Here is a 12,557-nt window from a genome sequence, read left to right as displayed (position 1 = left end):
CAACACAATGTCTCGTAGATTCTTGAGCAAAGCCCAAAGTCAGGGAGAGCCACTGCCCAACATGAAGTTCCAGAAAAGGTCACATGGTGTTTCAACAGATTCAAAAATCAGTGGATCCATGGACTGAAATGTGAGGTCTCTCCCAACTATTTGACTCCTTACTAATCATACTGTTTTGGGCTCTTCCTCTTGAAATTTGTCCTGCTCCATTTATTCAATTATTATAGGCCCTATTGTTCAACTGTATGACATTGATTCAGGTGCCATTCTTTCTAAATAAAATCCAAGTCCATTTGGAAACATCAGAAACACACACACACAGAGATCTTCCTGCCTAGACTAAATTCATCCAGGATCACTTTTCACCTTATTTTGTGTGCTCATATCCACCAAACAATTGTAAAGGAATGCCCAGAAAATGGCCAAAGACAGGCATCTCTGTTATACATGCTTATTGCATATCTAGCACATCCATCTAGCAAACCTCCCAAAAGACACAGGTCTCCTTGCAAGTTACAGAAATTGCACCATCAGAAGTTTCCTTACACAGATCTTCAGAAAGTAAAGAGAGAGAAGCAATATGGGATGTAGGTCCCAGTAGAGGAGGAGAATCTGGTGAACTTCCTTTAACCTTGTTAGAAAAGCAGCAGTGGGAATGTGTAGGTATACAAAAAATGGCAAGACACAGTGATTGCTCAAGCATTTTGTTGGGAAAATTTGCTCAAAGAAAGGAATAAAGCCTCCATTTCTACCTCAATGTACTTTCTGTTCCACAGGACCAAACATGGAACCCTTGAACTAGGACAGTGGTTTTCAACCAGTGTGCTGTAGCACCCTGGGGTGCCTTGAATGATAGTCAGGGTGCTGCAGGCAATGCTGGCCTCTGTCCCTCTTTCCTCCCCTCCCTCCTCTGATGCCCTCTTATGTCTCTGCCTCCCAAAGGCTTGCACAGCTGTTTATTGCAGCAGCCCTGGCTATAAGCTCCCCAGGCAAATGGTGCCTCTGGGGCTGGTCAGGGGGTGCTTCCCACCAAGGCCCCTGTGGGGCAGTATGAGGAGGCCTCTCTCTTTGGGGCAGGGGAGAGACCAGGGTTGGCAGCTCTGGCTGCCCAGAGGACTCCCAAGGTGCGGGGAAAGGAGAGAAGGCTGAGGGAACACTCCACAAGGGAGGGTGTTTGAAAAAGGGCGAGAGTCTGCCAGCTCTTCAGGCAAGGGTCCACATAACTGGGCTCCTTAGCCCCACAGGGATGCCGCAGAAAAAATGTAGTTGGTCAAGGAAGCTGTGGGCTCAAAAAGATTGAAAACCTCTACAGCCTAGAAACCACATTGCTTAAGCCAATATACTAATCTATGGATCACAAGCTGCCCATTCAGTATAACATATCCAGGCTGCATTTAAGGAATATAAGTTGTATGAAGAACCCAGTGCAATGATGCAGCTAACCACAAGCTGCTGAAGTAGACATTTTGGTTATGCAGGAAAGGAAAGGAAATTGAAGCAGGAAATTGTCGTTACTGTTATTTTAAAATAATTGCTTGATGCATTTGGGTTATGTTTAATAATGGGCTACATCATGACTGTCACAATTTTTCATTGCACAGACACCTGGAAGCATCTTAAGCTGGAGACAGGAAGCCTCAAAGCCACAGTGAGCAGAGTACATGCGACAGCATCCATTATGACAAGGCCATTTATTGTAGCATTGCAGTGGCATGATGTTGGCGGCGGTTATCTGCGCAGCACAGTTGCTGCATCCTCGAAACATCACAGGGTGCTTGCAACATTATACTTAACCTTCCTGGTTTGTGCATTACCACCAATTAAGATAAATGGCTGTTTACATACCGCATTTGCTAGGTAATGAGACACATTATCTTTTGAAAGAGGTTAAGTGTCTTCTCAGTTAAAACTACCACTCAGAAAACATCAGATCTTTATTGCTATCAAATGAAGACAACAGTGCAGTGAGTAATGAGGGTTTCAAAAGCACTGAGCAATAAGCTAAAAAGAACCCCAGAGACAAGCACCACAGAACTCCAACAAACGAGGTAATGAGGCAATGGCATCACACTTTCTTCTGAGCTAGGGATGAACAAACCTAGCCTTGGGAAGTTTCAAAATCAATCTCAATTATTTCTGTTAAGCATTTGAATGGGAACTTGCAATCCAATCAGATTGTGTGGGTGGGTTTGTGGGTGTGATTTGAAGTGGGGAGGAAGGGGTGTAAGGGACAGGGAACCTCGAAAATAGCAAGGATGTGCCTGAAAACAGGAGGGAGGCAGAGCTGAGCCAGAGAAATGAGGGATGTGAAAGGTTGAAGCAGACCCAAAGATTGGGGGATGGGGGGGAAATGTCAACAAGTGTCTTGAATTGAGATGGTGGGTGGTGGCAGGGGATAATGTGCTGTTAGTGTGAAGAGAGCTGGAGGTTGGGAGAAGGGAAACAAAAACAGAGGTCCCAAGGCCTGGGGTGCTGAGTGAGTGGCTGAAGAGGAAGAGAAAGGGAAGACTAATTCCTTACACTTTGTAATGGCCAGCCAAGCCTTTGGCAGCAGGTCCCAAAGTAGTTTTGAGTGGCGTGGCAACAACAACGCCACATCTGAGCCAGGCTCAAGACTCTGTTTTGCTTGCACACTCACACACCCTGGAGCCTTCCCAAATGGGATGCATCCAAAACTGCATCTGTGTGTGTGTGAGTGAGAGAGAGAGGGGGGGGGGGTAGACAGAGATTTCTGGACCTTAATAAGGCCAGAGATGGGATGTGAGGCTTCAGAAAAATATCTGCTCTCTCATCCTCCTGACCACACAAGGAGACATGCCTCATTACCTTCCTTGATGGAGACAGTTTGGGCCAAGCTGTTTCCTTGGGAATGGCTACCCTTATCTTGAAGTTTCTGCTGCATTGCTTAGTTAGTGAAATCCTGCCATGCGTTCCCTGAGCCACTCAGAGTGAACATCAATTGTGTATACCCCTTTCTCACTCTCCAGAGCACACACGGGGCGGGGGGAGAGAGATTAGACCTATTGGGAGAAACAACTTGCAAAGACTTCCCCCAACTCCTTTTGAGACAGCCATAGATTTCTCTCCTGCCAGGGTGGAGGAAAGAGAACAGCAAATGGGATGTGTATATTTTCTGACAGCCAGGAGAGGAGAAATAAGTTTAGACAAAGCCCGACCCTAATGCTCAAGGGGAAACAGAAATTACCCTGAGCTTAGGGCTGCCTCAGCCCCTTGACCACACTTTCCCCTCCTCCAATTTCCTGTTGCTTTGCTAAGCTTCATGCCTCCCTTTCCCTCTTTTCTTCCCACCCACTGTTACCTTACTCCAACTAGCAGAAGCTCAGTAAATAAAAAATGAAGGCATGTACAGGAGTGAGGTTGGCATATCTGAGGAAGTAGCAAACGAACAGAAGAAGAAATGAAGATACAGTGCTTTTAAAAATAGTATTTTCTGCCCCAAAGCCAAGGAAAAGGAAGTAAAAACAGTGTAATAATGCAGAGGGCTCTGCCTCCCCGACTTTTCTACAGGAAAGCAGCCCTGGAATTCTATACAAAACCAGCTGAATACAGACAGGCCCATCCTGCAGATCAAGCCAGGGAAGAGTCAGAATTCAGCCAGATGAATATGGTGTGCCCTACAGCTTAGCTATTTTGTTTGCTTTTCCAATACAGCACATGATTGACAACCAGATCTCCCACTGCACCACCAGGGAGGAGGGAGCTCCGGTTGGAACCCTGATGCTGAGGTGTGTGGTTTTTTCAAAACCCCTTTCCCCACCCTGTTTCCCAGTTATCCACCCCACAAACCCAAGATATTTGCCACACTGGGCAAAATATATCAATACCATAATCTGTGAGAAATTATAGTGAGTTCCTGAGGAGGCTGAAGGAAACTGTCCCCTAGGATGGCCAGAAAGTGGGGTTTGGTGGTTGCTAAAGATGGGATACTGATCGGAGACGGTGAAGAACTGTTTGAGGCAAGTTGAGAGTTACCGTATTTTTTGCTCTATAAGACTCACTTTTCCCCTCCTAAAAAGTAAGGGGAAATGTGTGTGCGTCTTATGGAGCAAATGCAGGTTGCGCAGCTATCCCAGAAGCCAGAACAGCAAGAAGGATCGCTGCTTTCACTGCAGCGATCCCTCTTGCTGTTATGGCTTCTGGGATTGCTACGCGAAGCCTCCTCAGGGCAGCAGGAGGAACACTCCCCCTGCCCTGAAGAGGCTTTGTGTGGCTATTCCAGAAGCCAGAACAGCAAGAGGATCGCTGCACAGCGAAAGCAGTGATCCCTCTTGCTGTTCTGGCTTCTGGGATTCATAATATTTTTTTCCTTGTTTTTCTCCTCCAAAAACTAGGTGCATCTTATGGTCTGGTGAGTCTTATAGAGCAAAAATATGGTCTTATTTGGTATATGAGGTTCACCCCTCCAGAGTCCTTCATTCCTGTCACCCATATTTTCAGGCTTTGTGGAATCTCTCAAATCTAGGCAACAAGGGGTTCTTCAAACAGTACCAAAAAGTACTGGGGAGGGAAAAGCTGATACAAAAACTGCACCCTTTATTCCTGAAGTGTTTCAGGGGTTACTGTTTTGCAAGAAATGCAAAAACTTTGTAAGTAAATCAGTTGGATCTATTTATCTACAACTGAATGACGAAATATAGACAGACTGAATCTGCTCAGATGCACTTTGCAATGATGAATCAGCCTCTCTGATTTAATCGCAATGATAAAGGAAGCTTTCTGTCTCCTTGAATTTCAGGCAATATCAACGTTAAATGGGTGCTGCAAATTAGCCAATCCAGCTGCACTGGTTTAATTGTAAAGTTCAAAATGCATTAGCAGTAAATAATTAGATTTCTGAAAGCATTCCCCCCCAAAAATGCTGAACAAGTTTCACCAGTAGCATTGCTTCATCTAGTCCTGTGGTTCCCAACATGGGGCACACACCACACAGGAGGGCAATTTGATTTTTAAGGGGGGCAATTCAAAAATGAGTTATTAACAGTTAATGGTCCTTTAGGCTTCCTCCACATGAATAGGAGATCACTTTTTAAATAGTAAGAATTATATGTCACACGGGGTGGGGGAGATCAGGAGTTGAGATGCTTAGGTGAGGCATGGCCAAAAAAAGGTTGGGAACCACTGAGCTAGTCTCTTCTCCCAAGATGGGGCCACCCATAGTAGAATCAAAACAGATTTGCATCCTCAAAATGATGCACTTCAATATGCCAGGTAATGACATTTGTAAATTGTTTAGCCAGAAAAGTATAAATTATCAACAATTAGGCATCTCAAACCAGCATGCCGTGCCTTTTCTTCCCTTTTGTTCCTAAGTTGCATATTATTTTCTTAACAAGAAATGAAAATACTGTACATTTTTTAAAAAGTACAAATACATTGATTTCAGGTTATGACTTTGTTGGCTATAATTTTTAAGAGGGGGTATGGAGAAAGCGATTTAATTTAAAACCCTAATATGGTTTTAAAAATAAAATAACTAATATTGTCTAAATGGAGATGAAGTTCAACGGAGACATATTTAGATCTGAATCCATGACAGCCTGTTCTAATATTGCTTTTCTATGTGAAGAACAAAGCACTGGGAAAACATCTGTCTTTGAGAACTGCACATTAGATCATGTACTTTATTATAACAAGCTCAAATATGTATGACAAAAACCTTGCAGTTTCTCACAAGACACTCATGATCTGGGAAACAGACTTTCCTGCTTGCAGAAGTTGGGTATTTGACCTGACCTTCTCATGCAGGAAATGCTGGTGGCAATAATGACCACCATGCTGAGCACAAGCCAGAAGGCTCCTCCTCCTGCTTCATTGAGCTTTAAAAACTCAAGTTTTCCTGTCTGTGTTACAAATAGTTTGGTGTGCACTCTTAAGTTCCCAAGAGGGCCCCTTCTATCTGTTTCAGGCTCTACCAAATAAAGCTTAACATAATAAAACTCCCTTTGTTAACATGGTGGGAGGACAATTGTCATCATGACCCACGTGGAACATGGGAAGCCTAAGCCAATCACATCTGCCAGTGAGCTGTGGGGGCTGAACAACAGCACCCAAGTTACAGCCAAGTGGATGACATAAATAAGGAAGCCATGGGACAAACAGAAATCATGACCAAAGGCCAAAATGCAGGAAGACACCAGAGTGAGGAAATCCTTGTTGCCTAGACAGCCTAAGAGGAAACCTTTCTATAGTCTTCCCAGTTCAGGAGTGTCTAGTGGTCCACCAGGGTGGGCTGAGCCAATCCAGAGCCTGAATGTATTTAAACTGCTAGGCAGACTCCAGCCTTCCATCTGTGGCTCACCACACACAACAGCTGCACAGTGAGATCCAAGTGTTCCCTGGCAGAACTTCACACTTGGTCCAAGGAGTCTCAGCTCAACCATTAAGGTCACTGGGCAGCCTCAGACACCTCACCTATCTCATAAGATTGGCGTGAGGGGTGGCTGTGCTACTCCATTGCAGCCAAAGGAGCCCTATGCTGAAGACCAACAGATTCATTATGGCATATGCCAGGGCTGGGGGATCTCCAGCTAACAGACCCAAGTAGCCCTGGCCTTGGCGTCACCATCTTGAACTGAAGCCAGTGATGCAAAGGGCCTTCCACTCCTGGAAGGTTTTGAAGGAGCTGTAGCCACGAAGAAAATTATTTACTTTGGGTCACCCGGCATCATTGCGATTGACAGGTGGGAGGCCTCACCCACCTGTCAAAGTGGCCCACGGGGGGAGGTCTTTATCCAACCACCTGTTTCCCACACCTGACATATGCTTTTGTTTCATAAGCCAGGGCACACTTGATCAGAGACAACATGAAGTCACACTGATTTATCCCAGTTCATCTTCTTATTTCTTTGGGGGATAAGCAAGTAACACATAGCCCAAATCATACAGGCCTTAAGTGCATTGTTTTGCTGCCCAATTAAAAAAGAATCCAGAGAAGTGAGACGGAGGGTACACAGCTTCATTGTGCAGACAGAATTTCACAGTAGCCATTCATTGAGGGGCCATCCTGAGTTAAGTTTCCTTCTAGAGCCTATCTGATATGGAGGCAATCAAAACTTTGCAGAGAAAAGGGGCAAAAGAACTTATGTGTATCACGGCGCTGCGGGGTGGTGGTGATATTCTGCTACGGAATCTCACTCAGAAGCAGGTCAGAAAAACTTTCCAAACCCACTTCTCTTCATCTCTCTTGGTTCCTGTGTACCCACCTGTGTTTCTGAAGCTTCCTCAAAGCCATCCTTGGACTTCAACTGCTGGAAATTCAAAAGTGATCCCGCTGCCTTGCCGCCATAATCCACACACAACCCTGTGACCATGTACAAAGCTTACCCCATTCACCATTCGCAACACTCTTATAGCATGTAGAAATGTTAGCAGGATACCAACAGCAATTCACCAGATCCCTGGATTTGCACATACCTTGACAGGCCCCTGACTCTCCCAGGGAAGTCCCTCTGAAACCACGCACGCCCAAGACAGCTTGTTCATAACAGCATTAAAACATAAACATATCCCACTGAGTTTGACAGCACGGTAAATGCACTATCCTCTCATTCCCCCTCATCATCATCAACAACAACAATCTAGGAAGCCAGATGGATTTATCTTTGCCCTAGAAAGGAAGGGTGGGAGGAAAGGGAGAGCAACCAACTGGCCAATCAATCACCACTGCTAACCCCCAACTAGCACAGCGGCCTGCAGGGAAGGGTAAAGGTCAGTATAACAAGGGGGAGTGCACAGCAAGCAAACCAAGTACAAACATGAGTTGCCTGGTGGATAGAATCTTCTGCCAGGAAGTATCATGGGGAAAGATGCAATCTGTTTCCCACCAAACACACTTCTGCTTTTGAAGCAGACAGTGAACCAATGAGCTACGGAACTTTAAAAAGAAAAATCCAGGCAGGTTTGAAAAGAAAACATCACTTCTTCCTTGGACTGCATTGGCACCTCTCATCTCAAGAAAGATGCATTAGTGGGCGGTAGGTATAAAAAGGTTGACTACCCCTGCTCTTCTCCTTCAAAAGACGGATTGACTGTGATTGATTCTCAGTTAAACATCTGGCTAGTTCAGATGACAACCTTGAGCTAGGTTAAGAGCTTTTAGAACTTAAAGAAGAAAAGTCACTTGATCCTGGGACAGTCCACATATATACTGGCCTATTCCGACCTCTTTTTCCTAATGGTGACTGCTCCTGTTCTGCTCAGGCTGCACAGAAAAAGAATTTTGGTTCCTGAAATTCCTTCTGATTGTGCAGATAAAATATAACCAATAGAATTCTACAGGATGGGGTATTAGTGTGTGAACACAGTCCAGATCCAATGATCCCCAGATGGTGAAGAGGTCAGGCGCGATCCTGGTGCTCAGGCATCCTCACTTGGTCACAAGTGGTCAAAAGCCAGGTGGAAAATGCACCCAGCACCTGGCTAATTTCAAACACTGTCTTCCATGCGTGTTTTTGCCTGTCTAGAAGGCATCCTTAACTCAAACAATGCCTCTTGCTTGCCTGGATGGAGGATGGAGAGTGGTGCATGAGCTGAGTGTGTGTAAAAACCAGCCTACTGCACAAAGGTGACATTTACATTTGTTGCTCTGCCCACTTTTGCTTCCGGCATGTAGTTCCCAGAAAGTTGCCCAGAAGAAAATGCAGCCCTTAGGTTTTATACTGCAAAGCCCAGGAGTATTTTGGATAGTAGAGGGACGCGGGTGGCGCTGTGGGTTAAACCACAGAGCCTAGGACTTGCCGATCAGAAGATTGGCGGTTCGAATCCCTGTGACGGGGTGAGCTCCCATTGCTCAGTCCCTGCTCCTGCCAACCTAGCAGTTCGAAAGCATGTCAAAGTGCAAGTAGATAAATAGGTACCGCTCCGGCAGGAAGGTAAACGGCGTTTCCGTGTACTGCTCTGGTTCGCCAGAAGCGGCTTAGTCATGCTGGCCACATGACCCGGAAGCTGTACACCGGCTCCCTCGGCCAATATAAAGCGAGATGAGCGTCGCTGCTCTGGTTCGCCAGAAGCAGCTTAGTTATGCTGGCCACATGACCCGGAAGCTGTACGCCGACTCCCTCGGCCAATAAAGTGAGATGAGCGCCGCAACCCCAGAGTTGGTCACGACTGGACCTAATGGTCAGTGGTCCCTTTACCTTTACTATTTTGGATAGTACAGATGTTCCATGAAAAAATGCACAAATGGGCTTTGAGCAGGCATGCAGCTGGCCAAATGTTTGCTCACACAAGTCAAACAGAAACTGCCCTGAGCAACATCACTGCAGCCCACCTACCCACCTGCAGAAATGGAGCTTATTTCAGCTGTTTAAAGCTGGGAACACAACCCAACTCTATGTTAGCTGTGTCTTCTTTTCTCTTACCTAAAAACTATCAGGTTAACTGAGAAGGAAGGTGAGTGGAGAAGGAAAGTGGCCATACCCCTGAATTATTATCTGCAAGGCAGACATGGTGGGGGCAGTAGGAGTGTGCCAAGCCCGCCCCCCTCCAAAAAGACACAACAGCTTGAGTGCTTTCATATAACCACAGGGGCTAAGCTGAGACCATCAAGATTCTTCATATGCCACCAGGCCCTAAAATACGGCCAAGCAGACTTCTGAATTCTCTGCCCAGATCTCGTCAGGATGCTACTCCTAGCTTGCTACTCATAAAGATTCTCAGCATAGCTCTCCATTAGGTATTTGGGTGGTGCATTCAACCAAATGGCTACAGGAACGGAATGGCTACATTTGTGAGTGAACTGTACCCGACTTTCATAAACTCTCTATTTTGGTCTGCAAAGGCTCTGAATCATCACGGGAGCTGAGAACATAAAACCACAGAACTCTTATTATCAGGTCCCCAACCCCTAAACCTAGTGGCGTCTCTGAGAGCCAAGTGCTGATATCTGATCCTGGAAACAAAATTACTGCAGGCAACCGAGTCACAGGTCTTCAGCAATAAGAACTTCCATTATTCTATCAAAACAGGACTAAGAGGGCTGACCATATCCCCTCCCTCCACCATCATCCTGCCTGCACCCCATCAGACTCTGCCATTCTGCAAGGGGTGGGACTAGATGACCCTAAGGGTACCTTCCAACTCTACAATTCTGTGATTCTCATGGGGATTAGAGAAGATATGCAATTTTTTTGTAGCATTTACTCTCTGGATATAAATGGCTTTCCCCCAGAAAAGTTACCACTTTAGGACTGCTTCAGATGTTTGGTTCCACCCCCCCCCACACACAAAGTGCTACTGAGAATGAAAAGGTATGAAAACTGCAGGTGGATTGCATCTTTCTCTCTCGCTCACCGCACCTACCTTTTTATCTGAATATATACACTGCCAGGAAACTGTAGCCAGCTTTTAAATACAGTGTGCAGCCATCAGACAAGTTCATCACTATAAGGCTTTCATGTACTTTCTTACTCTATGTGCTTTCTGTGTAGGCAAAGCACATGTCTAAGCAGATCTCATCACTCACTGGATTTTGACTTACAGCTATTAAACTACAACTTACAGTACCAGTGCTCAAAGGCTAAATGTATCTGTCCCTCTTTCTTTTCTCAGAAAAAAATATCTAGACTAAAGACAAATTGATTTAGGATGCATTTGTTTTCCTGGGAACCAAAGTTCATCTCTAACACCTACAGTTCAACTGCGATAGCACTGGCACAAATCTTTATAATGCAGGCCAGGGATGGAAACCTGTGGCCTTCCAGATGTCAGAATACAACTTCCATCATTCCTGATAATTGGCCATGCTGGGCAGAGTTTATAGGAGTTGGGAGTCCAACATATTGTAGTCTCTGGCCCCCCTTCTTCCTCTGCTCAGTTTTCTACTTCTCTCTCTCTTCCACACACAAAAAAGGTTCCATTTTTTACTGTGTTCCCACTTGTGTGACCCATCTTAGCTCAAGGCCACAACAACCCACACGTCAATCCCAACTTGGTATAATTAAAGACCAGTGACTAAGAAGTAAAAGCAGTTGTCTGTTCTTAGAACAGCAGCCAAGAGACAAAACGTATTATGTTCAAGAGAGCCAGGACAAGGCAGCACAGCTGGTAAGAATCCAAGGTGGCAATTCTACAGATTGCTACAGTATAAACAAAGATCAGTGGTTGGAAGATTCTATACAAAATCCTGAATTCTGCCAATTATTTAAACAATCAGACACAACAAAACTAATCAGAGATGCCTCGGAGCACAATGTGTCCTTCAAATCACTTATTTGGCGCACGCAACTTGGTGCAGGTCTAATACTCCTATTATATACAAAATGTTCCCTGGTGCATTTTGTACACGTTGCTGTTATGATTATTGCATTATAACACAGCAGGTGCTTTCCAACTACACTAGAAAAGGCTTTTATTTTCCCCATCTCCCCTTTGTTGTAACAGCTCGGAATCCTAAGATAGGTAGAAGGAACACTTAGCAATATCCATTCTAAAATTATACAATGCATGCGTCATTCATGCAGCGAGGGAGGGAAGTCTGCTTCCGAAATCACTGAACTGTGGGGCTCAAAGAAAGAGATGGATCATCTCCTATTTCAAGATATGCATCAAAGCGCAGCAAGTTGGGGGAGGGGGGAAATGGTCATTACCCAGCTTAATATATGCAAAGTTCAACCCTGAAACAACCCCAGGAGCATGAAAGCAAAAGTTGCCTGTCAAGTCTTTCCAAGGGAAAGCAAGGATGCTGCTGCCACTCCACCTGATCGCTCATCCCCATCGAGGATCAGCCCGATACTTCAAACAAAGACTGATGGCTGCAATACAAAACATTTATTTATTAATTGTCAGCTAACCAATTGAAAGCAGCTTTCCTCAATCTGGTGCCCCCCAGAAGTTTCAGACGACAACACCCACCCCACCTAGCATAGCCAACAATCAAGGCTGATGAGGGTTGCAGCCTAAACTATCTGGAGGGCACCAGGTTGAAGAACACTGCCCTAGGGCACCCCATGCCTCATGCCATTCAGCTACATTCAAGGGGAATATTCTATCAGGGAAATGTTGCCTGGGGTTCCTTCTCTATATGCAGCAGAAAAAAGAAGGGGAGGGGGAGCTGCACAGCTGGCATGTGAGCTGTCTGTCAGGCCAGCTGCAGGCACCCTGTCTCACCATTTAAATCAGTCAGCAATGTAAATATTTGGAATGGTTCTGAGGCCCAAAGACTCCCTTATTGTCTTTAAATGCACAGCATGCTCCCATCAGGGTTTGGTGGCCTCCTGTTCCCCTTATTTACACTGGTTATTCCCTCCCAATAGAGAAAATGTAAGCTGCCTGTTTTCAAGGGGAAAATAGCAAGACTTGCTAGAAAGGGAGGAGTGACCCCTGAAGTTTCCCTTCCTTTAAAAAACCGCTGCAGTTTTGCTTCTGTTTTCTAGGGCCTCAAGCAGGTTCTCCCTCAGAATACTAACCAAAAGGAGTCAATTTGTTCTCTGGCCTGCAGGAATTTCCTGCCCAGTTGGATACCAGGGAAGCGACAGAATGGAGGGAAATCCAGGCTTCTTGAGGTCTTTCACACCCGCAGCTATGTGGGATATGGCGTC

The 12,557-nt window shown here is 45.4% G+C and overlaps 1 protein-coding gene across 6 annotated transcripts in view; it reads right to left on the bottom strand.

Moving 5' to 3' along the window:
* Positions 1 to 12,557, bottom strand: part of SEPTIN9 (septin 9) — a 207,953-nt gene that overhangs the window by 91,750 nt on the left and 103,646 nt on the right. Inside the window, exon 1 of one of the 6 annotated variants that reach the window (XM_083428476.1) lies at positions 7,435 to 7,595. The exons of the other annotated variants lie outside the window; for them this stretch is intronic. The gene's annotated coding sequence lies outside the window, so the exon portion shown is untranslated. Of the gene's footprint in view, positions 1 to 7,434; positions 7,596 to 12,557 lie in introns of those variants that run through there. 6 annotated transcript variants of the gene reach the window in all.

This window comes from Podarcis tiliguerta (genome assembly GCF_965153285.1).
Source record: "Podarcis tiliguerta genome assembly, chromosome: 2".
NCBI lineage: Eukaryota > Metazoa > Chordata > Lepidosauria > Squamata > Lacertidae > Podarcis > Podarcis tiliguerta.
This window is presented reverse-complemented; position numbering and strand designations above follow the sequence as displayed.